The sequence below is a fragment of the Mauremys mutica genome, chromosome 1, assembly GCF_020497125.1.
Source record: "Mauremys mutica isolate MM-2020 ecotype Southern chromosome 1, ASM2049712v1, whole genome shotgun sequence".
Taxonomy (NCBI): domain Eukaryota; kingdom Metazoa; phylum Chordata; order Testudines; family Geoemydidae; genus Mauremys; species Mauremys mutica.
The window spans coordinates 347,334,900-347,359,440 of NC_059072.1; the positions used below are offsets into that span (position 1 = coordinate 347,334,900).

Consider the following 24,541-nt stretch of genomic DNA (forward strand, 5'->3'; position numbering starts at 1 on the left):
ATTTAATTTTAAATAGGTTTATTTTTTAAAATAAGATCTGAGTTAAATTATAAAAATCATGTTTTGTTTTATTCTTTTATAAAAATCATTGATTTTTATCCAACCCAGTGCGATGATGTCTACTGAATGTGGTCATCTGCCTATTAGGACTGGCCTGAGACCACTATTCACTTTACATTAGCCTGCTCTGTTATGACTTGAGAACGAATGGGCTCGGTGCAGGAGTCACTAGATGAAGTTCTATGGCCTGTGCTGTGCAGATGTCAGACTACATGATCATAATGGTCCCTTCTGTCCTCAAAGTCTGACAGTCTGCACATCTACAATAACCACTGCCGGAAACATTGTAGGAGTAGATTTTCCAGTTTCAGTAGAAACTCATTAGTAGCAACATAACGGTGCCCTTTTGCTGTGTTTCTCCTAAGTGGCTGTCACTGTTATGGGGAGTTTTGACAATTTACTCCCCCAGAATTGGTAAGGGAAGTAGAAGTGGGTGGCAACCTGGGCAGCAAAATGACCATGAGAGGTCGAATTCAGGATCCTGACAAAAGGAAGAAAGGAGAGCAGCAGAATACGGACCCTGGACTTCAGAAAAGCAGACTTTGACTCCCTCAGGGAACTGATGGGCAGGAACCCCTGGGAGGCTAATATGAGGGGAAAGGAGTCCAGGAGATCTGGTTGTGTTTTAAAGAAGCCTTATTGAGGGTGCAGGAACAAACCATCCTAATGTGCAGAAAGAATAGCAAATATGGCAGGCGACCAGCTTGGCTTAACAACGAAATCTTTGGTGAGCTTAAACACAAAAAGGAAGCTTACAAGAAGTGAAACTTGGACAGATGACTAGGGAGGAGTATAAAAATATTGCTTGAGCATGCTAGGATGTAATCAGGAAGGCCAATGCATAACTGGAGTTGCAACTAGCAAAGGATGTGAAAGGTAACAAGAAGGGATTCTACAGGTATGTTAGCAACAAGAAGAAAGTCAGGGAAAGTGTGGAACCCTTACTGAATGGGGGAGGCAACCTAGTGACAGATGATGTGGAAAAAGTTGAAGTACTCAAGGCTTTTTTTGCCTCGGTCTTCACAGACAAGGTCAGCTCCCAGACTGCTGCACTGGGCAGCACAGTATGGGGAGGAGGTGAGCAGCCCTCAGTGGTGATTGGTGATTGGAAAAGGGCAAATATAGTGCCCATCTTTAAAAAAGGGAAGAAGGAGAACCTGGGGAACTACAGACCGGCCAGCCTCACCTCAGTCCCCAGAAAAATCATGGAGCGGGTCCTCAAAGAATCCATTTTGAAGCACCTGGAGGAGAGGAATGTGATCAGGAACAGTCAATATGGATTCACTAGGGGCAAGTCATGCCTGACCACCCTGATTGCCTTCAGTGAGGAAATAACTTGCTCTGTAGATATGGGGAAAGTGGTGGACGTGATATATCTTGCCTTTAGCAAAGCTTTTGATACAGTCTCCCACAGTATTCTTGCCAGCAAGTTAAAGAAATATGGATTGGATGAATGGACTATAAGGTGGATAGAAAGCTGGCTAGATCATCGCATTCAGTGGGTAGTGATCAACGGCTCGATGTCTAGTTGGCAGCCGGTATCAAGCGGAGTGCCCCAGGGGTCGGTCCTGGGGCCGGTCTTGTTCAACATCTTTATTAATGATCTGGATGATGGGCTGGATTGCACCCTCAGCAAGTTCATGGATGACACTAAGCTGGGGGGAGAGGTAGATATGCTGGAGGGTAGGTATAGGGTCCAGAGTGACCTATACAAATTGGCAGATTGGGCCAAAAGAAACCTGATGAGGTTCAACAAGGACAAGTGTACTTATGACGGAAGAATCCTATGCAGTGCTACAGACTGGGAACCAACTAGCTAAGCAGCAGTTCTGTAGAAAAAGACCTGGGGATTACAGTGGACGAGAAGCTGGATATGAGTCAACAGTGTGCCCTTGTTGTCAAGAAGGCTAACGGCATATTGGGCTGTATAAGTAGGAGCGTGGCCTGCAGATCGAGGGAAGTGATTATTCCCCTGTATTCAGCACTGTTGAGGCCACATCTGGAGGATTGTGCCCAGTTTTGGATGTGGATAAATTGGAAAGAGTCCAGTGGAAGGCAAGAAAATGATTAGGAGGCTGGGGCACATGACTTATGAGGCGAGGCTGAGGGAACTGGGCTTACTTAGTCTGCAGGAGAAAAGAGTGAGGGGGGATTTGATATCAGCCTTCAACTACCTGAAGGGGGGTTCCAAAGAGGATGGAGATAGGCTGTTCTCAGTGGTGGCAGATGACAGAACAAGGAATAATGGTCTCAAGTTGCAGTGGGGGAGGTCTAGGTTGGATATTAGGAAAAACCCTTTCACTAGGAGGGTGGTGAAGTACTGGAATGGGTTAGCTAGGGAGGTGGTGTAATGTCCATCTTTAGAGGTTTTTAAGGCCCGTCTTGACAAAGCCCTAGCTGGGATGATTTAGTTGGTGTTGGTCCTGCTTTGAGCAGGGAGTTGGACTAGATGACCTCCCACTTCCAACCCTGATATTCTATGATTCACCTTAGGGAGTATTCCCAGGGGAAATGTTGCTCGTAAGCGGCAATTGCTCTTACAAGGTGTTGCTGTAAACAAGCGTTTACTGTATTTTATGGCATACTGAACATGGCACATGTTTTCCATTGAGCTGGATGTATTGAAGGTCTTTTAATGGTGTCAATTTTTTGTTATAGATTACGTTAGTTTATTCTAGACTGTATGTTGACTGCCCATTGCTGTGTTCGATATAGGGACTAGGAAGTGTTTATTCATCTCCGGACAGAATTCCACCCCAACATGAGTCTCTTAAGTGTCTGCAGGTCAGCACCATGTTTGTTACTCACATGCAAAGTTTTGATGATAGGATTTCCTGACAACAGAAATGTTGTGGCTCTCTGAAGGAAAGAAAAAAAAATGCTGCAGACAAATTGTTCCCCTTATTGTTAATGGGGTAATAGGAAATGTTTGACTTTAGGAAGTGTTCAAACTTGCTTATTCCCCTACAGAACTCCCTGTGTTTGAAATCTTCTGAAGAACATAGAATCATAGAAATATTGGTCTGGAAAAGATCTCCAGAAGTCATCTAGTCCTGACTCTTGCGCTGAGGCAGGACCAAGTAAACCTAGATCATCGCTGATGGGTGTTTGTCCTACCTGTTCTTAAATCCTCCAATGATGGGGATTCCACAACATCCCATGGAAACCTATTTTAGAGCTTAACTATCCTTAGAGTTAGAAAGTTTTTCCTAACAACTAATATAAATCTCTCTCGTTGCAAATTAAGCCCATTATGTCTTGTCCTAACTTTAACTGATCCTTGTCATCTTTATAACAGCTCTTAACATAATTGCAGATTGTTATGCGGTTCCCCCCTCCGTCTTCTTTCCTCAGAATTAAACTTGCCCATTATTTTTAATCTTTCCTCATAGGTCTTTTTGTTGCTCTTTTCAGGACTCTCTCCAATTTTGTCTCTCCTAAAGTGCGGTTTGTACAAAGGGCTGTCGAGGTGATGTTCTTGATATAAAAAGTGATTGTCGTGTCCTTCTTTTCCCCAGCGATTCTGTTATTAATTGGATATGGGACCTGATTTTCCTGTCACGTTGGTGTAGATCAGGAGTAAATGCATTGATGTAACTGGTGGTAAATTGATAGGAGAACAGAATCTGGTCCCTGGCATCTCATGGGATAGATTGCTACTTAGAAAAGACATTTACTGATTTTAAACTAATTTGGGGGTGTAGCAGAGTGGACCCCTGCTCCTGCCCTGAACGGGTAAAACAGCCCAGGAGAAAGCTGTGGTTGGGGCAAGAAGCCTGGATGATTGGGGAAAGGAGGCTCAGCTGTGGCCATGCTCCAATCAGGCCCAGCTGGCCCCTATAAGAGGCTGGGAGGCAGAACCCCAAACAGTCTCTCTCTCTCTGTATGTAGAGGGAGAAGGGCCTGGCTGCTGGGAGCTAGACACAAGGTACCTGAGTGAAGCAGGGCTGGGGGAAGGCAAGCGGAGCTGGGGATCTCCAGCCTGGAAAGACCCAGGCTGCAGCCTAGCATTGGGCTAATAGGTACTGGGGGTTGCAGAGGTCAGCCCAGGGGTAGGCCAAGGCAGCAGGTCCAAACCCTCCTTGCCAGTGATGAGTAGGCTGATACTGCAGTCTGCCCCAGGACGTGGGGCTAGACAATGACTGGCAGTAGCCATACGCTGAGGTGAGGTGGAGATAGAGGGTGGGGGTTCCCTGGGGAGGGGAGACCCTGAGAGCAAGGGGTTACTTCTAGGGGGCAGCACCCCAGCTAACAGGGCACCGGGTCCAGGGAGGGACATGGAGGCCAGAGGACAGGCGGATCACCAGCCTGCAGAGGGTGCTCCAGAGCTGAATTGAGCTAATTCCCAGAAGTCACCAGCAGGAGGTGCCGCAGGGGTGAGTCCGCCCCTCTACAGGGGGCCATATAGTTTCCTAAATAGAATTTCTGGCAGCTTGGAGTCTTAGTATATCACAAATACACTCTACAAGCAGGAGGGAGATGGCTATTCATTCTAAAGTCTGAGATGCCCCAGGCTAGCTGCTGATATCCATTAGAGGTACTCTAAGGTTGGTTATAGAGAACATTGTACTGCTGATCTTGTCAAAGAATGTTGGTACTAAATAGCTAGGGCCAGATTCTGTTCTCATTTACATTGGTGTAAATCAAGAGTAATGAAATTATTCCAGATTACAAGAGTGACTGCCAGGAAATCCTGTCTCTGTGAAGACAAGGTAGGTGAGGTGGTATCTTTTACTGCACCAACATCTGTTGGTGAGAGAGACAAGCCTTCGAGCTTACACAGAGCTCTTCTTCAGCTCTCATATCCTGGGGAAAACACAGCATACAAGATACAACTGATACAGTAGGCTTGATATAAGCCTGACTCACCACTGGTTTTATCCTGATGTAATCCCTTGACTTTGATGCTGAATTCAGCCCATGGAGTGTGCAAACCGTAGGTTACAGAGCAAAGAAATACAGTTATTACTATACTACTGATTTCAGTGTGACCTCAGTGAAAAAGGGTGGCAGTATTTTGCCCTAAAACAGATTATTTTTAACCAGGCATATACTTGCTTGCTGGCGCTATTCAGACCCTTACTTGTGGAAATTAGTAGCATTTATGCAGCAGCATCAAGTCATTACAAACCACTGTGGGGGAGAAACAGCCTAGTACTTACCAGGTTAAGGTTAATCCGAGAGATAAAAGGCATACTTAAAAAGAGCATTTTGATAGAGGATTTAAAAACAGAAACTTCCTTACATGACCCTCTAACTATTTAAGCCACTCTTCCACTCCCCACCTCCAAGCCTGTTCCTGGACTCAGGAATGCCACTACTGGTAATATTGTTAGAAAACTTTCCTGTCTGGAAATGATCTCTTCCTAATACACAGATGATTCTGTATGGTTTTGTGTGTCATAGGTGGGGGGAGAGAGAGAGCATACTGGATGACTGACCACAGGTGGCAATTCCTGTTAGTGCATTAGGATAGATGTGAGCACTCTACTGCATCATGTATCCTAAGCAAACCATTTCTCTAAACGGGTGCTGTCCCATCGGTGATGCATTTTTATGGTCCAACTTGCAGCATGCAGTGGTGTGTTCCATTTTATCCTCCACCCCCTTTTTTTTTTGCAGTGTAAACAAGATATTTATAGATTATTTCCTTCTGCTCTAAATTACACTAGTATAAACTTAGAATAACTCCACTGACATCCACGAAATCATGCCAGGATGAACTCAGTGTAAATGAGATCAGAATCAGGTCCTCTGAATTTGGTGATATTAGGCTTGTGAATCCACTAATTCAGGATTGTTTAGAGTTGCAGATTAATTTGGGTACCAGTTCTAAATGTCATATTTGTCCAAATGGTACTGACTCTGTTTCCATCAATTATAGTGTCTTGCTTATAGGAGGTTAAAATTAACCCATTTATGAAGATTAAGAAAATGTAGTGTCAAATCTTTTTTCCTACTCAAGCCACTGTGCTCCTGTCTTGGTGCCAACCTAAAATTTTGTGCTTTTTCACTCCATGTAGCAATCGCTTCTTTGGATAAACATGTTTCATTTTTCAGTTCCTCAAGTTAGCGGTCCTAATAGCTGTGGGTTAAGTTACCTGTTGACTGATTTATGCAGTCAGTGTGGATCCTTAGGAAATGGAACAGACCATATCCTATCCATGTGTGTAATAAAACTGATCAATCTGTGATGGAAACAGTCCTCGACTAGATTTTGACTAAGTAACCTTCAATGACTCCAAAGTGCTCTGATGAGCTGTCATGTCAATATCATGCCTTGGAATCAAATGCATATTAAAAATAGTTCCTAATTATGCTGTTTACACTGCCCTTGTGGCTGTAAGCTACTATAGCCTTTAAGGGTAATCATCAAGCTAAAAGAAAACTCCCTCACTGCTGTATATAATCTGCATTTCTGTGAAGGGACGAAGTCTCTAGTTTTGACAGCATCAAACCTTTAGTTTCAAAGTAGCATTCAGGCTTTGGCAAAAACTAGCAAACAAGCTAATTGGGCCTGATTGTGTTTCTCCTACTGGTTGTAACACTGGTGTAACTCCATTAATTTCAGTGTAGTTAGTCCTGATTTACACCAGTGTAAATGAGATCAGAATTAGGCCAAAAGATTCCGCAGTTAGAATTTTGCTGATCATTTCTTTGATGAGCTGAAACACAATCCAAATCATTCCAGAGCCGTATCAAACTTTCAGTGCCTCACAGCTGGTTTTGGATAGTGAAGTCAGAAGCTATGACTAAATTGAAGTAAGAAGCTGTTGTATTTACACAGGGCCAAATTTAAACACCCTTGCTTATCTGGAATAGCCCCATCAAATAGTCTGATAGAGAGAAACGAGACTACTTACGGAGCTATGTACTAGCCAGTATGAACAAGGGTGGCAGAATCTGACCCATACCTGTAGTCAGTTGCCTAATGGGAGTCACATCTGAACTGGACATTCCCTTGCTGTAGTTTGTGTGCGTCACTACCTTCGTAACCTTAGTCAGTCATTCATAGCGTGTTGATGATAAGGTAGTTTGAAAAACAACTTTTCCCTTGGGTCTGTGCACTCACTGGGCTGGGAGAGATTAAAAAGAAAATGGGAATGTACATGACGGAGATTGAAGATTCTGCATTACCATAAATAAGAATGAGCGCCCTTTGTGCTTCTAATCTGCTGTTTGAAGTACCATTACGTAAGCCCAGTATTTATTTATTGGAGAGGATGTGAAAAGCCATTTCAAGTAAAGATGATGCCTCTGCAATATAAAAACACAAAAGTTTTAGGTCAGTGCTGAGATGGTGGATGAGAAGGAGTTGCACCCAATGAAAGCTTGTTCAGCTGGTAGGATTTCAATTCCTTCTGCTGAGATAAAGAAGATCAAAGTGTTTAAACACGTTGATCCACTACTAAGGGAAATTTTAGTGCTAGCAACACAGAGCAGCTGCACCATTGCTGGCATGTCTAAACTCACAGCAGGGAGCTAATTGGTCCTTTGGATGGATTGGCTATGCAAAAACAGGTCTGAAGCAGGAGTGCTGCTTCCGTGCGCACAGTGATGGGGATCTGTGCACAACCAGAGAAATGCAGATCTTCGGTATTCAGGATTATCAGGAGGGAAAGAACAGTTAGGAGAGGAGGGTAGTGTGGTGCGGGGGATGAGGGGGACAGGGAGAGTATCTCTACTTGTATTCAATTTGTATTGCACGGAAAGAGATCCTATCGGTTTACTCAAGATTAGAGCATTAGCTTTGAGCTCTCCTTGAGACACATTAAATAATGAAATGAGGGAAAATAGCTCAAAGTCAAACCATTATGTTATTTGCACAGCATTATTGTGCGCGGATAGAATGGAGAGAGGGGCTATGTTAACCAGAGAATTCCTACTTTTTAATTAAAATTGAAATGTTATTTCTCTATACATTATTAATGCTTTTTTGTTGGGGAAAAAGTCATGAGGCTTGTTATGCTGTTTAAAAAATCTAATGTAATATTCCTATTAAAACGATAGCTCTAGCAGAGAGAGGATACTGGTGTAAAGGCAGTCTATCTATTGAGTCTTATATGATCTCATCACCAGAGCATCAGACTACCTCACAAGCATTAACAAACTGATCCATACAACAGCGCTGTGAGGCAGTGTGATTACCTCATTTTACAGGTGTGAAACTGAGGCAGAGACAGATTCAATGACGTTTCCAGAATCAGAGAGGAAAGCTGTGGCAGAGCTCAGAATTGAACTAAGTCCTAGCCCAGTCAGACATAACAACAAGACTATTCTTCTTCTTCATGAGGAAGCTAAGGGTGCTGAAGAATATGTGCTGATGGTTATTTTGTACGTTTGGGCTGTGAATTTTGAGAGACGCTTGGGGTCTTTTATACAGTGCATGCTAATATAAGCATGAAAAGCCAATGCAGTAATTCCGTTGACTGAGAGTCTGGCCCAGAGTGTCCTAAACGTAAAATGGTTTCAGAGTAGCAGCCGTGTTAGTCTGTATCCGCAAAAAGAACAGGAGTACTTGTGGCACCTTAGAGACTAACAAATTTATTTCAGTATGAACTTTCGTGAGCTACAGCTCACTTCTTCGGATGCATAGAGTGGAACACACAGACAGGAGATATTTATACATACAGAGAACATGAAAAGGTGGAAGTAGCCATACCAACAGGAAGAGTCTAATCAATTGAGATGAGCTATCATGAGCAGGAGGAGAAAAAAAAAACTTTTTTGAAATGATAATTAAGATGACCCATAGAAGGTGTGAGGAGAACTTAACATAGGGAAATAGATTAAAAAAAACCCTGTGCTTAGACAATATGGCATCTTAGGATACACTCAGGAAGAGGAGACTGTGACCCAGTCACCTCACTAACTCCAGGTGACAAGGAGAGATGTCTTGCATTCTCCCCTCTTGGTAGGGGTTACAGCTGCCAATGGCACAATCTTTACAATACATGCTTCCATAAAATCTGCCGTATTAACTCTGACTATTGGGCCCTCATATTTGGTAGCTAGCATGTATATCACTCTTTTCTTTGTCCCAAATGATCATAACAGAATAACAAACCTTTCCAGCTTTCCATGTAGCTAATATTTGAAATCTGTTTGCCAGAAGCTGGGAATGGGTGACAGGGGATGGATCACTTGATTACCTGTTCTGTTCGTTCCCTCTGGGGCACAGACATTGGCCACTGTCAGAAGACAGGATACTGGGCTAGATGGAGCTTTGGTCCGACCCTATATGGCCGTTCTTACATTCTTATCTTGTGCACAGGCAGTTACTCCTTGACTTTAGCAAAGCTTTTGATACGGTCTCCCACAGTATTCTTGCCAGCAAGTTAAAGAAGTATGGGCTGGATGATTGGACTATAAAGTGGATAGAAAGCTGGCTAGATCGTCGGGCTCAACGGGTAGTGATCAACGGCTCCATGTCTAGTTGGCAGCCCGTTTCAAGTGGAGTGCCCCAAGGGTCGGTATTGGGGCCGGTTTTGTTCAATATCTTCATTAATGATCTGGAGGATGGCGTGGACTGCACTCTCAGCAAGTTTGCAGATGACACTAAACTTGGAGGAGTGGTAGATATGCTGGAGAGTAGGGATAGGATACAGAGGGACCTAGACAAATTAGAGGACTGGGCCAAAGGAAACCTGATGAGGTTCAACAAGGACAAGTGCAGAGTCCTGCACTTAGGACAGAAGAATCCCATTCACTGTTACAGACTAGGGACCGAATGGCTAAGCAGCAGTTCTGCAGAAAAGGACCTAGGAGTTACAGTGGACGAGAAGCTGGATCTGAGTCAACAGTGTGCCCTTGTTGCCAAGAAGGCTAATGGCATTTTGGGCTGTATAAGTAGGGGCATTGCCAGCAGATCGAGGGACGTGATCATTCCCCTCTATTCAACATTGGTGAGGCCTCATCTGGAGTCCTGGAGTACAGTTTTGGGCCCCACACTACAAGAAGGATGTGGAAAAATTGGAAAGAGCCCAGCGGAGGGCAACAAAAATGATTAGGGGGCTGGAGCACATGTCTTATGAGGAGAGGCTGAGGGAACTGGGATTGTTTAGTCTGCAGAAGAGAAGAATGGGGGGATTTGATAGCTGCTTTCAACTACCTGAAAGGGGGTTCCAAAGAGGATGGATCTAGACTGTTCTCAGTGGTACCTGATGACAGAACAAGGAGTAATGGCCTCAAGTTGCAGTGGAGGAGGTTTAGGTTGAATATTAGGAAAAACTTTTTCACTCAGAGAGTGGTGAAGCACTGGAATGGGTTACCTAGGGAGGTGGTGGAATTTCCTTCCTTAGAGGTTTTTAAGGTCAGGCTTGACAAAGCCCTGGCTGGGATGATTTAGTTGGGAATTGGTCCTGCTTTGAGCAGGGGGTTGGACTAGATGACCTCCTGAGATCCCTTCCAACACTGATATTCTATGATTCTATATTCTATTTGAAGAAATTAGGTAGTAATTAAACTAAATTAATGATGATTATCTCTTATTGTTAAGATTATATAGGCTATAGAAAGGCTCGGGTAACTCTTAAATGGGGCCATTGTGATATCAGAGGTGACTCAACCTATCATCCCCCTTCCTTTGCAACTATTTTGCACACAACAACTTTATTGGTTGTGTTAACTCAGTGGTATGAGGGAGACTGGACACACATGTCAACAGTTCCCATTAGTAGATAAAATGGCCCAGCTATCACTTCTCTTTAGAGATTCTGTGGCTGCATAGTAGCTTGGGCATCAGTGGTTAGGCATCATGTCTGCACGGAACTGCTGTCTTAGTTACTTTATTCATTGAAACAGAATTGGAGGAACTGAGGAAGGAGCAACCCTTAAAGCATAGAGACATTGTGATTCAGGAACTGGGTTCTCCCTACGCTTTCCCTTCACATAGCACTGATCTCACTAACACAGCCTTCGAAACCAATAAGTCAATTGCACATTAAGAGCCGGAGTTACTCTGACAATGCAGAGTAGCTGCAAACCCAGCTTACCTGGTTAGCGTGCTCTGCCTGCTTTGTACTACTTTGGTGTACCAGTGAATTTACCCTTATCAGTTAATCTTTTTAAAAGATGATTTAAGGTTGATACTACATAGAGAATCATTAGACATATCACTTGATAGCATTTTCCATTACAGAAGAGATGTGGACAAATTGGAGAGAGTCCAGCGGACGGCAACAAAAATGATTAGGGGACTGAGGCACATGACTTATGAGGACAGGCTGAGGGAACTGGGGTTATTTAGTCTGCAGAAGAGAAGAGTGAGGGGGGATTTGATAGTGGCCTTCAACTACCTGAAGGGGGGTTCCAAAGAGGATGGAGCTCAGCTGTTCTCAGTGGTGGCAGATGACAGAACAAGAAGCAATGGTCTCAAGTTGCAGTGGGGGATGTCTAGGCTGGATATTAGGAAATGCTATTTCACTAGGAGGGTGGTGAAGCACTGGAATGGCTTACTTAGAGAGGTGGTGGAATGTCCATCCTTAGAGGTTTTTAAGGCCCGGTTTGACAAAGCTCTGGCTGGGATGATTTAGTTGGTGTTGGTCCTGCTTTGAGCAGGGGATTGGACTAGATGACCTCCTAAGATCTCTTCCAGTCCTAAGATTCTATGATTCTTTTGTTTCCTGGTCAGTGTTCACATGTGAAATTTTTAATATTAAAAAAAACTAAAGAAATTCCCAGACCAAAGGAAAAAAAAACAACCCAGTAAGGCGAATTAAGGTTGAGAGTATGTATCACTAATTTATTGATTAAAAACTGTACAGGGAACTTGTAATTATTGCAAAAACAAACATTCTAAACTCAGGAAATTCGGAGCTAAAGTTGCACTTTAAAAAAAACACAATCAAACATAGTAAAGTTAGAAATTTACACTTGAGGCACCCAAACAACGTTAATTCTGTCCTGTAGTGATGTCATGAGGGGAAAAATATGAAAAAAATCTAATGAATCTTTAAAAATCATTTTGATCTAATCTGGAGTCACAAACACTAAAATATCTGAACCCTCATCATATCCTTACCCATATTGCATCAGTACAGGGCAGGGTTTTTACACTGACATTTAAATATTTATTTTAAGTATAACCTTACTACTGAACTTCATGGGTTTATAATGCTTGGTTCAGTAATAATTACAACATCCTTGTAATGTTTTTCCCCTTAAATTACTGACATGTACACTCAATCTTTTCTCCAGCTTAATTATATAACACAAGCTATCGTGTGTTCAGGGTGGTGACTGAAACTGAAGAACATGTTATAAGGACAGCACCCACGCTGCTGACTTTGATTTGCCTTTACAAGCTATCCCCACTTCTGCAGCATCTTGTCACAGCCAGGTTGTGAGTCGCCAGACCTAGTAGTCAGAGCAAGAGTCCAGAGTCATGTGCATGGGTGGTGGGTATCGCAGGCCAGAGGAGGCTAAGCCTTCCCAAACAGCCAGGCGTGGCTCCGCCCCCAGACCACCTCCTGCGTCCCTCTCATCCCCTGTGGCCCCAGACCAGGCTGCTCCTCTTCCTCGAAGTGGGCAGGGGCTGGGGTTGGGGCTAGGGCGGGCTGGCCATGGTCTGGAGTGCTGGTGGTGCATGGTGCATGGTCATGGGGCTGGTGGTCGGGGTGCTCAGGCCACTCAGCACTCTGGGGCTGCCTGGGGCTCTGGGGCAGCCCGAGGGTGGGGCAGGCCAGCCGGAGTGGGGCCTCCCCGAATGGCAGTTCACACACCACACATGGTCATGAGACAGGAGTCAAGGGTTGGCTAGGCCAGGATACCAGAAGGTCAGAAAGAGAAGATAAACTGGGGTAACCATGAGTCAGATGCTAGGAGTCACGCTCGTCAGGATGCCAGGAAATCAAGCCACAGGAGCAGGGGGGAGCCCAGTCATTCAGATAGCTTCCTGTCATGTTGCTGGCTTAAGTAGGGACAGCAGGCCAATCAGCCGCTCTGGGACTCTGTCAATTGGGCTCAGCAGTTGAGCTTCACACTGGGGCTGGGCTTTATGGGTCCCAGGTAAGCAATTGTCAGCAGGCTACCAGTTGGAGGGCTGGCGTGTGGCCACTCCCATGAACCCTGCAGACCCATGCTCGAGACCTGTGTGTCACGACACATCTGTTGAATGCACCCACTCCAGTATCTCCAAAATGTATTCAAGCCGATAAACTTAATTGTGACAGAAGAGAAATAAAAATGTGCATGGTTGATCTATAATTCTGAACAGTTTATTCCATACATTGGGACACGAAACACAGTGATTAGAAGAGGTAGGTTGGAGTCAAGAAGCCTAGCATGAAATCCTGACCCCAATGAAGCAAATGGCAAAATTCCCATTGACTTCACAGGGGTGAGGATTTCAATCCTAGGCTCTATTCCTGACTCTGCCACTCACTTGCTGTCCTCCTGTAAGCTCCTCTGTGTTTCGGTTTCCCTAACTGCAAAAAAACTGGGGATGGCGATTATCCTTCTTTAGAAAGCATTTTAAGACCTTTGAATAAAATATCAGCATTGGATAAATGCAAATTATTATTACCTCCGTTTAATGCCCTTAGCTAAAGAAAACGCCTTTAGCTAAAGAAAACTTATGCTTTATTGTTGGGAGAGCGTGTGTAAAAGACCTGAAACATTACAGGAAAAAAAAATCAAAATAACAATTATAACAACATCTGTTCCACAGTAGAGTGCATGTTCCTTCCATATCATGGAGAATTTCTAGGCACCGCAGCAAGTTAGATTTTCTTAACAAGATATTTTTGGTGTAAAGTATTAATGAAAAGAAAATATTTTTCAGTTAGGAGATGAACCTTGTACTAAAGTGGTTTCCCCCCCCGCCCCACACACACACACACAAAGCAATAGCTGGTTATTGATCCAGGAGCCAAAAAGATTTTTTTTTTTCAAAATAGGCCAGGAAAATATTTATTTTGGAGACACACACTGCAGAAAAGACATATTTGAATGCTTGAACTTGGTGATATGGATTATGAGAGCTTCAAAGCAAATTTTGCAGTAAGCCCTAAAGAAAGGTTTTATATGTGCCGCAAAGCAGGCTTTCTAAACTGCTTAGCAAGCCTTGATCAGATGGGTATGTTAATTTTAAAGTATGCAAGAATATGACCAACTACAATTAAAGAGAGAAACCATTGAAAAGGATACATTTTTGGCTGAATCACTTCAGGAACCTGATTTCAAGATCTAGACTCAGGGAGCAGCCATAGCAACTCCATTGATTTGATTGCACTTGTGCCCACTTAGGCCAGTGGCAACCTAGTGTAGTCTCTAAGTTTAGTTGGCAGGGGCTGGTCATGCTATAGAAGGTACACTCTGAATTCTGAGTTCAGAGACAAGTTTTCTCATGTCTCTGAACAGCATCACTTACTAGCCAGTCCTGAATGGTGTCATTAATGGAGCACTGCTTAGCCTGAGGATTGTCATGGTAACAGTAGGAACCTAGCTAGCAGGAGAAAGTGTGGCTATGTTTTAGAATATAGGGCCTGAATGAGGCCCCTTTGTACTGCTCTGGCTGTGTATGCAAATATAACTTAGCCTACCAAAGTGGTGTCAAGGGGACCGTATGTAAATGAGAATCCGACCCATTATGTATAAATATGGATCTTTGCATCCAAACTTTTTGCATAATGTATCCATTTGTCTTGCAGTTATTTGTGATGTGTGGGGAGGATGATGTGTACCTGTCCCTTAGAACTCCTGGGGCAGAAGGGGAACAATGCTCTGAAGGAATCAAACTGTGATGTAGTAACCACTAGGAGAAGCATGTTACACAGCTGGTGCCTTTTAGGAGGCAGGGGATGGTCAGCAGGATTCCCTGCATCCAGTTTCCAGAAGTTCAGTTTTTCATATGAGGTTATTGTGTGGTGAGAAAAATGATTTAATTCTTAATGGGTATATTCATGTAAGCAGGTGTCTTTCCCAGCCTGCTCTACAAACACACTGTTTAAAGTCCAAACTCAACTCTTACCCCTTTCATGTGATAAAAACAGCCAAAAAATACAATTAAGATAAGATACCGTAAAGAAAAGTTCTTCAGGGTTGTCTGCTTCTAGGGTTCCTCCCTCAGAACTGCTCAGCTCACAGACTAGATCCCCTCTCTCTTTCATGAACCATTCTACTCTCCCTTCTGACCAGCTGTGATAAGGAGCCCTCAGGTAGGGGAGCAAGTCCACAAAGCCCCACCCTGCACAACCTTTCCCAGCACAATCAGCATCTATCAGTGGGGTTTTTCAGGCAATCCCTGTCAGCCTATTACAGCTGGGTTGCAAAGGACCTCCTGATAGTTATCAAAGCACTATCCTATCCTCCCTAGCTATTTCAAGAAGCATTGATTGTGCAGATCATGATGGTGGTGGTGGTGATGATACATTTGTTTTGCTGATGGCAAAGTGACTGTCAGTTTGTGGCAGAAAAAGGCTAGGCTAAAGCCAGTAAGTATTTCTCTGTAGTGTGTTGGATGGGTTTAAAAGGCAGAATGTGCATAGCTGAAGTGGGCTGTGACAGTGAACAGAATCCATTCATTGCAAAGGAATATGCTGACTTAAGGAAAGAGGTTCTTTGACTTTACGGTACCTTGTGGAGAATCTCCTCAGCTCTAATTTGCTCCTACTTGGAGCGTAGCTGTGATCTCTGAATTTATCAGCCATGTCTTTCCCTTCTTCCACAGGGGGACAATATAATGAGTGTTTTTACTGGGAGAAGCCCTAAATCTAGGGAATGCTTTGCAGCCTGGGCCTGTACATGTTGTCACTACTCCTTGCCATGCTCAGTTTAGCAGTCACATGACACAGCTAATCTATGGGAATTTGTAGTGGGGTGGTCACCTGCTCTGGCCCTGCAGGGCTTAAAACAGCTCTTGGCAAATGCTAGAGTAGGGGAACCCTGGGTTGATTGGGGAAGTAGCTACAGCTGGGACCATGCCCTAATCAGGCCTCAGCTGGCCCTATTTAAGAGGCTGGGAGCCAGGAGCTCAGCAGCCTCTCTCTAGCTGTAGAGGGAATTAAGTCTGGCTGCAGGGACCTAGGGACAGGGCACCTGAATGGAGCAGGGCTGTGGAAAGGTAGAGGAGCCTGGGAGCTCTAGCCTGGAAAGCCCCAGGCTGTGTCCTAGCAGAAGACCAAGGGGTACTGGGGGTTGCAGAGGGCAGCCCAGGGGTAGGCCAAGGCAGCAGGTCCAAACCCAACCTTGCTGGTTATGAGTAAGCTGATACAGCAGTCTGCCCCAGGGCGTGGGGGCTAGACAATGACTGGCAGTAGCCTTATACTGAGGCAAGGTGGAGATAGTGGGGGGGGTTCCCTGGGGAGGGGAGACCCTGAGAGTGAGGGGTTACTGCCTGTGGGTAGTACCCAAGATAATGGGGCACTGGGTCTGGAAGGGACACGGGGGGCCAAGCAGCAGCGGGATACTGGCCTGCAGAGGGCGCACCAAGGCTGGCGGAGATAATTCCTGGAAGAGACCAGCAGGAGGCACTGCAGGGGTGAGCCCACACACTTACAGCACAGAAATAACCTAAAACAGGGGTAGGCAACCTATGGCATATGTGCTGAATGTGGCACCCGAGCTGATTTTCAGTGGCATTCACAATGCCAAGGTCCTGGCTGCTGGTCCAGAGGGCTCTGCATTTTAATTTAATTTTTAAATGAAGTTTCTTAAACATGCTAAAAACCTTATTTATTTTACATACAACAATAGTTTAATTATACATTATAGACTTATAGAAAGAGACCTTCTAAAACATTAAAATGTATTACCGGCACGTGAAACCTTAAATTAGAGTGAATAAATGAATACTCGGCACAGCACTTCTGAAAGGTTGCCAGCCCCTGACCTAAAACAACAGCAGTTATTTATTATTATAAAAAAATAATTCAGCTATGTGAACAAGCCCCCCAGTTCATCAGTCCATATCTATCCAGCAAAGCACTTTAAATACATAGTTAATTTAAGGCATGTGCTTGCGTGTCATTGACTTCAATAGGACTTTAGCACATGCTTTAAGGTAAGGAGGGGCCTAATGATTTTGCTGGGGGGGGGGGGAGTTAAGCATGTGCTGAAATGCTTTGCTGAACAGCATGAACTTTAGTGCTGGCTCAACAGGCCTAAGGACTGAGCCCAAAATATTCATACTTGGGGGGGCCTAAAGTTTGTTTCCTAAACCCATATTTAGGCCCTGTGTAGAAGTGGCCTGATTCTCAAAAGTGCTGAGGACCAGCAGCTGTCACAGAAGTCAGCAAGATCGGGTGGCTGCTCAGCAGTTGTGAAAATCAGGCCACTTCTACTTTAGGTGCCTACGCCTGAAACATTTGTCCTGAAATCCTCTTCTTATGCACAAGATGGGGGTGGTCTGGCGAGCAGTAGGAGTGTAGCCCCCTATCTCCAGTGTGTCTCAGCCTTTGCTTATGGTGAGGAGAAACTCTTGTAGACATGTGAAAATGGGCCCGTCTCCAAATCCTTGGCCTCCCTAGCTGCTGAGGAGTGCTGATTCCTGCCAATTGTGGTGATTGTTTTTGTGAAGTGGACACCTTTCCATTAGGAACTAGACCAGGGGTGGACAAACTACGGCCCGTGGGCTGGATCCGGCCTGCAGGATTGCCAGCCCTGTTGTGCTGCGGGCCCCGCGCCACTCCCGGAAGTGGCCGGCACCACCTCCCTGTGGCTCTGGGGAGGGGGTGGGGGGCATAGGGCTCCACGCGCTGCCCTCGTCTGTAGGTACCTCCCCCCGCAGCTCCCTATGGTCATGAACGGAGAGCCTGCCCTGGCCTCGGTGCATGCCGCTGCCACCCCGGAGCCACTCCAGGTAAGTGATGCTGGGCCGGAGCTTGCACCCTAACCCCCTGCCACCCCCTTCCTGCACCCCAACCCCCTGCATTGAGCCCGCTCCTGCACTCCTCCTTGCACCCCTGTCCTGAGCCCCCTCTTGCACCCTGCACTCCCTCCTGCACTTCCACCCCCTGCATTGAGCCCCCTCCTGCACTCCTCCTTGCACCCCTGCCCTGAGCCCCCTCTTGCACCCTGCACTCCCTCCTGCACCCCAACCCCCTGCCCCAGCCGTACATTCATGGCCCTGCATGCAATTTCCCCACCCAGATGTGGCCCTTGGGTGAAAAAGTTTGCCCACCCCTGAACTAGACATTCCTGTAAACTTAGGGCATCCAACTGGATGATACCCACTTTGTGTTAATAGAAACATGGAAGTCTTAGCAGTGACTTGCTCTGTACTATCTAGCCTCCCTCAGTCACAGCTTGAATAGATGGTGCTTTTGGAAATATTTCGTTAAACCCAGTCTGGATTAAAGAGCAGAGCTGGCAAGGAATTATCCTCCCTTTGGTGTGATCCCTGACGCAGGACACGCTGTTTTCAAAACACTGATAATGAAACCATTTATATTTTTGGATGCTCTGCAGGATACAATGCAGTAAGTCAAAATAAATCATGGCATAATACATCTGTTACAAACGACAGCCAATGTGCCAAATGTCAAGGTTGCTTGTTTTGATTAATCAATGACAATTACCAGCCTTGCTAAGAATATTTGTAAAACAAATGGTGATGATTAGAGAAATGCTGATTGATTTTTAGTCATTTCATGCCACCTGCCCAATATTGGGGTGTAGGCCAGGTGTGCTCCTTAGGTTGCCCAGAGACTGACTCTGCTGCAGGCCCTGATTCCTGACGCAACCACAGGGCCGGCCAGAGGATTCAGGGGACCTGGGGCAAAGCGGGGGAGCTGCGGTGCTTGTACTCACCTGGTGGCGGTCTGGGTCTTCGGCAGCGGGGGGGCCCTTCAGTCGCTCAGCGTCTTCGGCAGCACTGAAGACCCGGAGCGACTGAAGGGGCCCCCCGCCGCCGAAGACCTGGACCGCCCCTGGGCCTGGGGCAAATTGCCCCACTTGTTCCCCTCCCCCCCCCGGGCGGCCCTGCATAACCAGTGCATATGTGCAATGGATTAGATGTTTTGAAGTTGAGGAACAGTAAGGACTATTTAGGGATAGCTCTATCTTGCTCAGTAAGGGGTGTGTGTGTGTGTGTAAAGGTGATAGGATGTGTCCCTTTAGTGAAGAAATATTAAATCAAGTTTCCCCCCATTTTTAAATTTCCAGTTAATTTGGTACACCTGATAAATTGGAAATACATGTGTGTGAAGTCCCATGGCAACAGAACAGCTACAGCATGTAGCACTCCATAGTGAGAGGTTCACTCTGCAAACACCCCTTTCCAATATGCTTCACTTGTGACCTGATGGAAACCATCTCTGTGGTGAGATGACCCACTGAGGCATAAAGATGTTAAGTGACATGCCCAGAGTCACAGAGGAAGTCTGTGGCAGAGCATTGCATTGAAACCAGATTGCCTGAGTCCCAATCCACTTCCTTAACCACAGGCCATTCTTCCTGCTCTACAATCGGACATAACTGGGTACCTGTTGCAAAATAAGTCTTAAATGCAGGATCCCTCTATTAATTTCATCCATCCTTGTAAAAGCTTTCTTCACTGCATAGAATGTGTTAATCAGGTTCAAAGTATTATTACCGTCTTGTCAACAGCCACTAGTTAGAAAGCCTCATGAAAATGAGGTAGAAATTCATAGGGGAACAACTTCAAAAGTCATGCAAAATTAGTTTTCGATAAGGTTTTGGGGAGCTTATCGTATGCTGTATAATGATTTATGACAATTTGAATCTCACTGTTTCTGTAATTAATATTGCTGGATGCTGCCTATTCAGAGGGATGTTAATCATAATAATGCAAATGGAAGTATTATTGCAGCTATGCATCAGCCTTCATGTTTCAAATTGAGCCAAAGGTTCAATATTCAACAGCCTTCTCTATCGAGCATTCACATTGTATGGGTAGATGAATGTGCACCAAAGGTAAAATAACTGAATTAATATGAGCCAGAAGAATGTGTCTGGCTCATAGCTTCCCATTTTCCCATTTTGCTGTAAGGTCCTGATTGTTCAGGCTTTTTAAACCCCAAATAAATTATTGCAATACGTTTGCTAATTATGTTATACCGAAGTTCTATGCAGTATTAAATTGCAGCAGTGATGGATTTAGATGAAGTTTCATGCTTATTTTTAGTGATTCAAAGAGTTCAGCTCTAGCTAGGCCTCATTTGCAAGTCTAGAGGAGAAAGACATGCATAATCATTTCCCCATTTGGATGGTGATATTGTTCGTAAGCGTGGTGTCCTATATGTCTTTCAGTGCTTAGTGTGTTATTGAAGAGGGCAGAAGCTACTACAATTCAGATTAATTGTGGTGTGTGTTTAAAAAAAATTCATTTGTGAAATTGGGTTCTGCAAACACCCTCTAATAGTATTCAGGCACTGCTCTTTTTAATTCTCTCCATGCTCTGTTGTTCTCTCTTAACCCATGATTTCTTTTTCTGTCATAGTTGATGCTGCTTGAAATGGCTGGTTCTTTTTTTGGCTTGCATGGTTTGTTTTTTTTCCCCGCTGGTTCTTATTAAGCTGCATGTGATCTTGGAGTTTCTAAGAATATTTCAGAGCTGATTAAGAAGCTTCAGTTAACATTTCTGCAAGAAAACAACCCAAACATAAAAAGATTGCTCTAGAAATTTAATGCTCAGCCCTTTGCCCATTACCTGAAAGGACCTTTTTCTGTAGTCACTGTTAGGGGCCATACTCACTCCATGATTTCTAGGGTTATCCTGCATGTGGACAGGATGATCCGTACCTTTGGGGGGACTCAAATACTTCTTCTCTCATAGTATCAGCACAACATGATGCTGTCACCATGGACAGGAAGTGTTCCTGATTGGTGTAAGTGTGAACTTTTACACACTGCTGGCTGATGGGGAGAGGTAGCACGGCCCAGTGGTTAGAACACTATCTTAGGACTTACAAGACCCAGGTTCAAGTCTACGTGCTGCCACAAATGTCCTGTGTGATGTTGGGCAAGTTCCTCAAGGCTAGATTCATGAAAGCATTTAAGCACCACTTACACGCTTCATAGGACCCTTCACTTGCTGCATGCATCTAAATCCCCATAGGTGCCCACTCCCCTGGGATTTGGGAGACCTGAATCCCCATTGTGCTTGATTTGGAACAGGGTTTGGGAACCCAGCTCTCCCAAGTGAGTGCCGAGACCAGAGTCAATCTCACTTTTTCTCTCTGCAGCCCAGTGAATATTTAATTTATACAAAGTAGAACAGCTCCAACAGGAGAGGCCGCAACAGACCCACTCCAGAATAGCCAATAGCCCTGTGGTTACAGCACACTCCTATAAAGTAGGAGTCCTGGGTTCAAATCCCTGCTCTAAATCAGGCAGAGTGAGGATTTAAAAACGAGTCTCCTACCTCCCAGCCGAGCATCCTGACCACTGAGCTATTTGCTATCCTGGGTTGGGGGATGTTGCTCTGGTTTTTCAGAGGAAGGGCTAACCAGGCATAGGTGCCTATAAATCCAGGAGAGGGCTCATGACTGAGAATTGCAAGCAGAGATAGGTGCCTCCCTAGTGAGGACCTAGATCCACGGGTGTCCAAATCTTGCCTCTGACCTTAGCATTTCCTACTGGCTAGCTTAGGCAGCTCCCCTCCCTACTTGCTGGCTTCTGAGAATCCTCTCTTAGATACAAAACTCTCTCCATACAATGCACAACGTGAAATGTTAGCCATTATCTTCCTCACCACCATCACCTTCCTCATTTTCACCTGTGGCCATCATTCTGGCCCCTCCCGAGGGCTACATCTCGCTCTCCTCCTGCCCACAGGATGGGATGCCACTTTTTTAATATGTTACACTCATGTTACCTATGTCTAATGCTTATTCAGCAGGAGTTTCTCGCCTCTTCCTTATTTGTATTTCCTCCCCTTACCAATGTTGAGGTATCCTCCGACGGGTTAGTATATTTATGATTTCACCCCATTATCATATATGTCAGTGTGTTGCCATGGCACCCTTATGGTCGGATGTTCTGTCCAAAACCTTCCAGAAGCTGGTGTTAGTTTGTTTCTGTGGTTGGCTGATGTCATTATAGACAAAATTCCCACCCACACTCTGCTTCCGGTTCCCCAAAACTTATGGGTTACCTAAATTTATCTAGGCCGAAGTTCCTAGGCCTCAAGCATTATGCTAACTGATGAAGCCAGTGTCTTACAGGATGCAGGTCTGTAGGTTCCTTGCATTACTGTTAACTATAATAAAGCAGAATATAATACAAAGCAGTGAATATAATAGAGGTAAGCTGGCCCACCAGGCTACAAGCACCTCACTTCCACATCTGTACAATGGGGATAATATTTTCTTTTCACAGATGGGTATTGTGAGGATCAACACATTATAAAAATAGAGGCTTTCAGATGCTATGGTGATGGACCTCATATAAATACATTAGATACTCTGCTCCTCACAAAGGAGAGAGCTCAGTTTGATCGCAGCTCCTTTTATCATCAAGATTGCTCAGTGGGGCATTCCTGTGACTAATGGCCTCTTCTACTTTTGTTTTGGCTCGTTCTGAAATGAGCACCAAAGATAGAGGAGGTCTCAAGATTAATTCAGATTGCCTTAGATAGGGACCCTGCAATGATGTTGATTAAAAACCGTCTGAAGGGACGCAAACAAAGGATGATAATACATGAAAAATGTATCGGATTGTGGGAGAAGTAATGCTAAATGCACCCAACCAACAAAAGGCAGGGATAGCCTGGGCAGGAGAAATGTCGAAAGAGAACTCAGGATACATAAACTGGAGGGGAGTGCAGGAGGGAGTAGGGGAACCATTCCGGTGTGTCCTCTGCACCTTTAACGGTTAGAGAGTCATGGACACTAAGTTTGAAATAAGTTTGCAGTGTGATACGGCAATATAAAAAGGCCAGTGCAGTTTTGGTCTGTATATGCAGCGGCATTTTGTAACAGAGAAGGGATGTGAAAGCTTGTCTGTATAGTGATCTGGTGCCACATACTTGGAATATTGTACTTGGTTAGGGGCACCCTGTTACCAGCAAAGAGAGCTCCAGGGGAGACAAAATTTACAAAGATGAAATGAGTGTAACCAGTAAGGAAGGAGTGGAATTAATTAGTGGGTAAATAGAGATCTAACTCAGTGAATGGAATTGAATTAAAAAGGGTTGATTAGGCTGACTGTTAAAAAGTAAATAATGATTTTTTTTCTTATAAACACATTCAATCTAATGTAATCTCAGAAGCAACATTCATACCAAGAAGTTGTGTTAGCAAAGGAGACTGGTATTATATGACTCAGTTGGCTCATAAATAGCTATTTCTAATTCTTGGTTTGTATAGAATTAATTTTTTTTTTTGTAAATGACCAATTTCTTTTTCTGTGTACATCTTTCAACAGGTAGACTGAGCTTAGCACATGTCCAGGTTAAAATTGCATTCTTCAAGGAGTATTTGATGGATTATTCCTAGAGACTTCAAAAAGGTAAATTAAAAAGTGAGTGTTAATTCCTTTATTTCAGGGGAGGAGGGTTATTAAAGTGTGTTACTGTTTAAAATGAACTAATGCTATTTAACTGTAATGTTTCTCATTTTCTGGTGATAGGGTTAGAATTAACAAATGCCTCTGATCAGAAAAGGGGGAAACATGAGCAGTTTTGCTACTTTCTCTTGGGTCAGTCTATAAACCGACGAAAAGAGGAACAATATTTTTATAAGGTTTGTAGTGAATGGGACAAATCCAGAAACCTTTCTTCAGTGTCAGTCCTTATTCAGGCAAAAATGCCACTGACTTGAATGGAATTTTGGCTGAGCAAATAGGTAGTCAAAATTAAAGTCTTTAGAGTTGGGTCCAATCCTGTTTCTAAACTCTCTCAAGTCCTCCATATCTCCTGATGTTCAGCACTCACAGGAAATGCTCAGTAGGTTGCAGGATTGGGCGGTTAGGTCATCTTGTTCCTCCTTGTGCTCTCAGTGTGCTTCCAACTGTACAAATGCCAGGCTGTACAAATGGAGTACTTCACTCTCCATGCCTCTGCAATCCTTGGACTCTGTGGGAAAAATCCTGGCCCACTGAAGGCGGGGAATATTCCAATTGACTTCCATGGGACCAGGCACGCATGCTCGCGCTCTCCCCATTATTTACGGTTTGGAAACACTTTGAATTGGGATGGGGGCCCTATCGTGCTCGGCGCTGTACACAAGCATAATCCAAAGACAGTCCTTAACCCAAATACCTTAAAATGTAAATCATGAAAGGCCTCTCCCCTGAGACTGTCAGCAAAGGTGCTAGTTCTGGTCATGGTGTATGACACAATTCCAGTCAGAATTGTGCTGAAGGCACCCACCCATTTAACCAACAATGGTGGTAACCTGAGGGGACTGCTGGCCGTACCTAGATAAGACCCCATAACCAAGAGCTGTAAGGCTCTGTACCATGTTAATGCCTTGTACCATCCAGTCCCCTAGACAGCTATGAAAGTCAGATTTGTCAGTGCTAGCTAAATGTAAGTGGATGAGATGGCCACACTAGAGTGTTTCATACCTCATTTCTT

At 44.5% G+C, this 24,541-nt stretch overlaps 1 protein-coding gene across 1 annotated transcript in view; it reads left to right on the top strand.

The window, feature by feature from the left end:
- The window catches only part of TENM4 (teneurin transmembrane protein 4), a 766,570-nt gene that overhangs the window by 227,776 nt on the left and 514,253 nt on the right, over positions 1-24,541 (top strand). Inside the window, exon 2 of the mRNA XM_045020846.1 lies at positions 23,389-23,484. The gene's annotated coding sequence lies outside the window, so the exon portion shown is untranslated. The remainder of the gene's footprint in view (positions 1-23,388; positions 23,485-24,541) is intronic.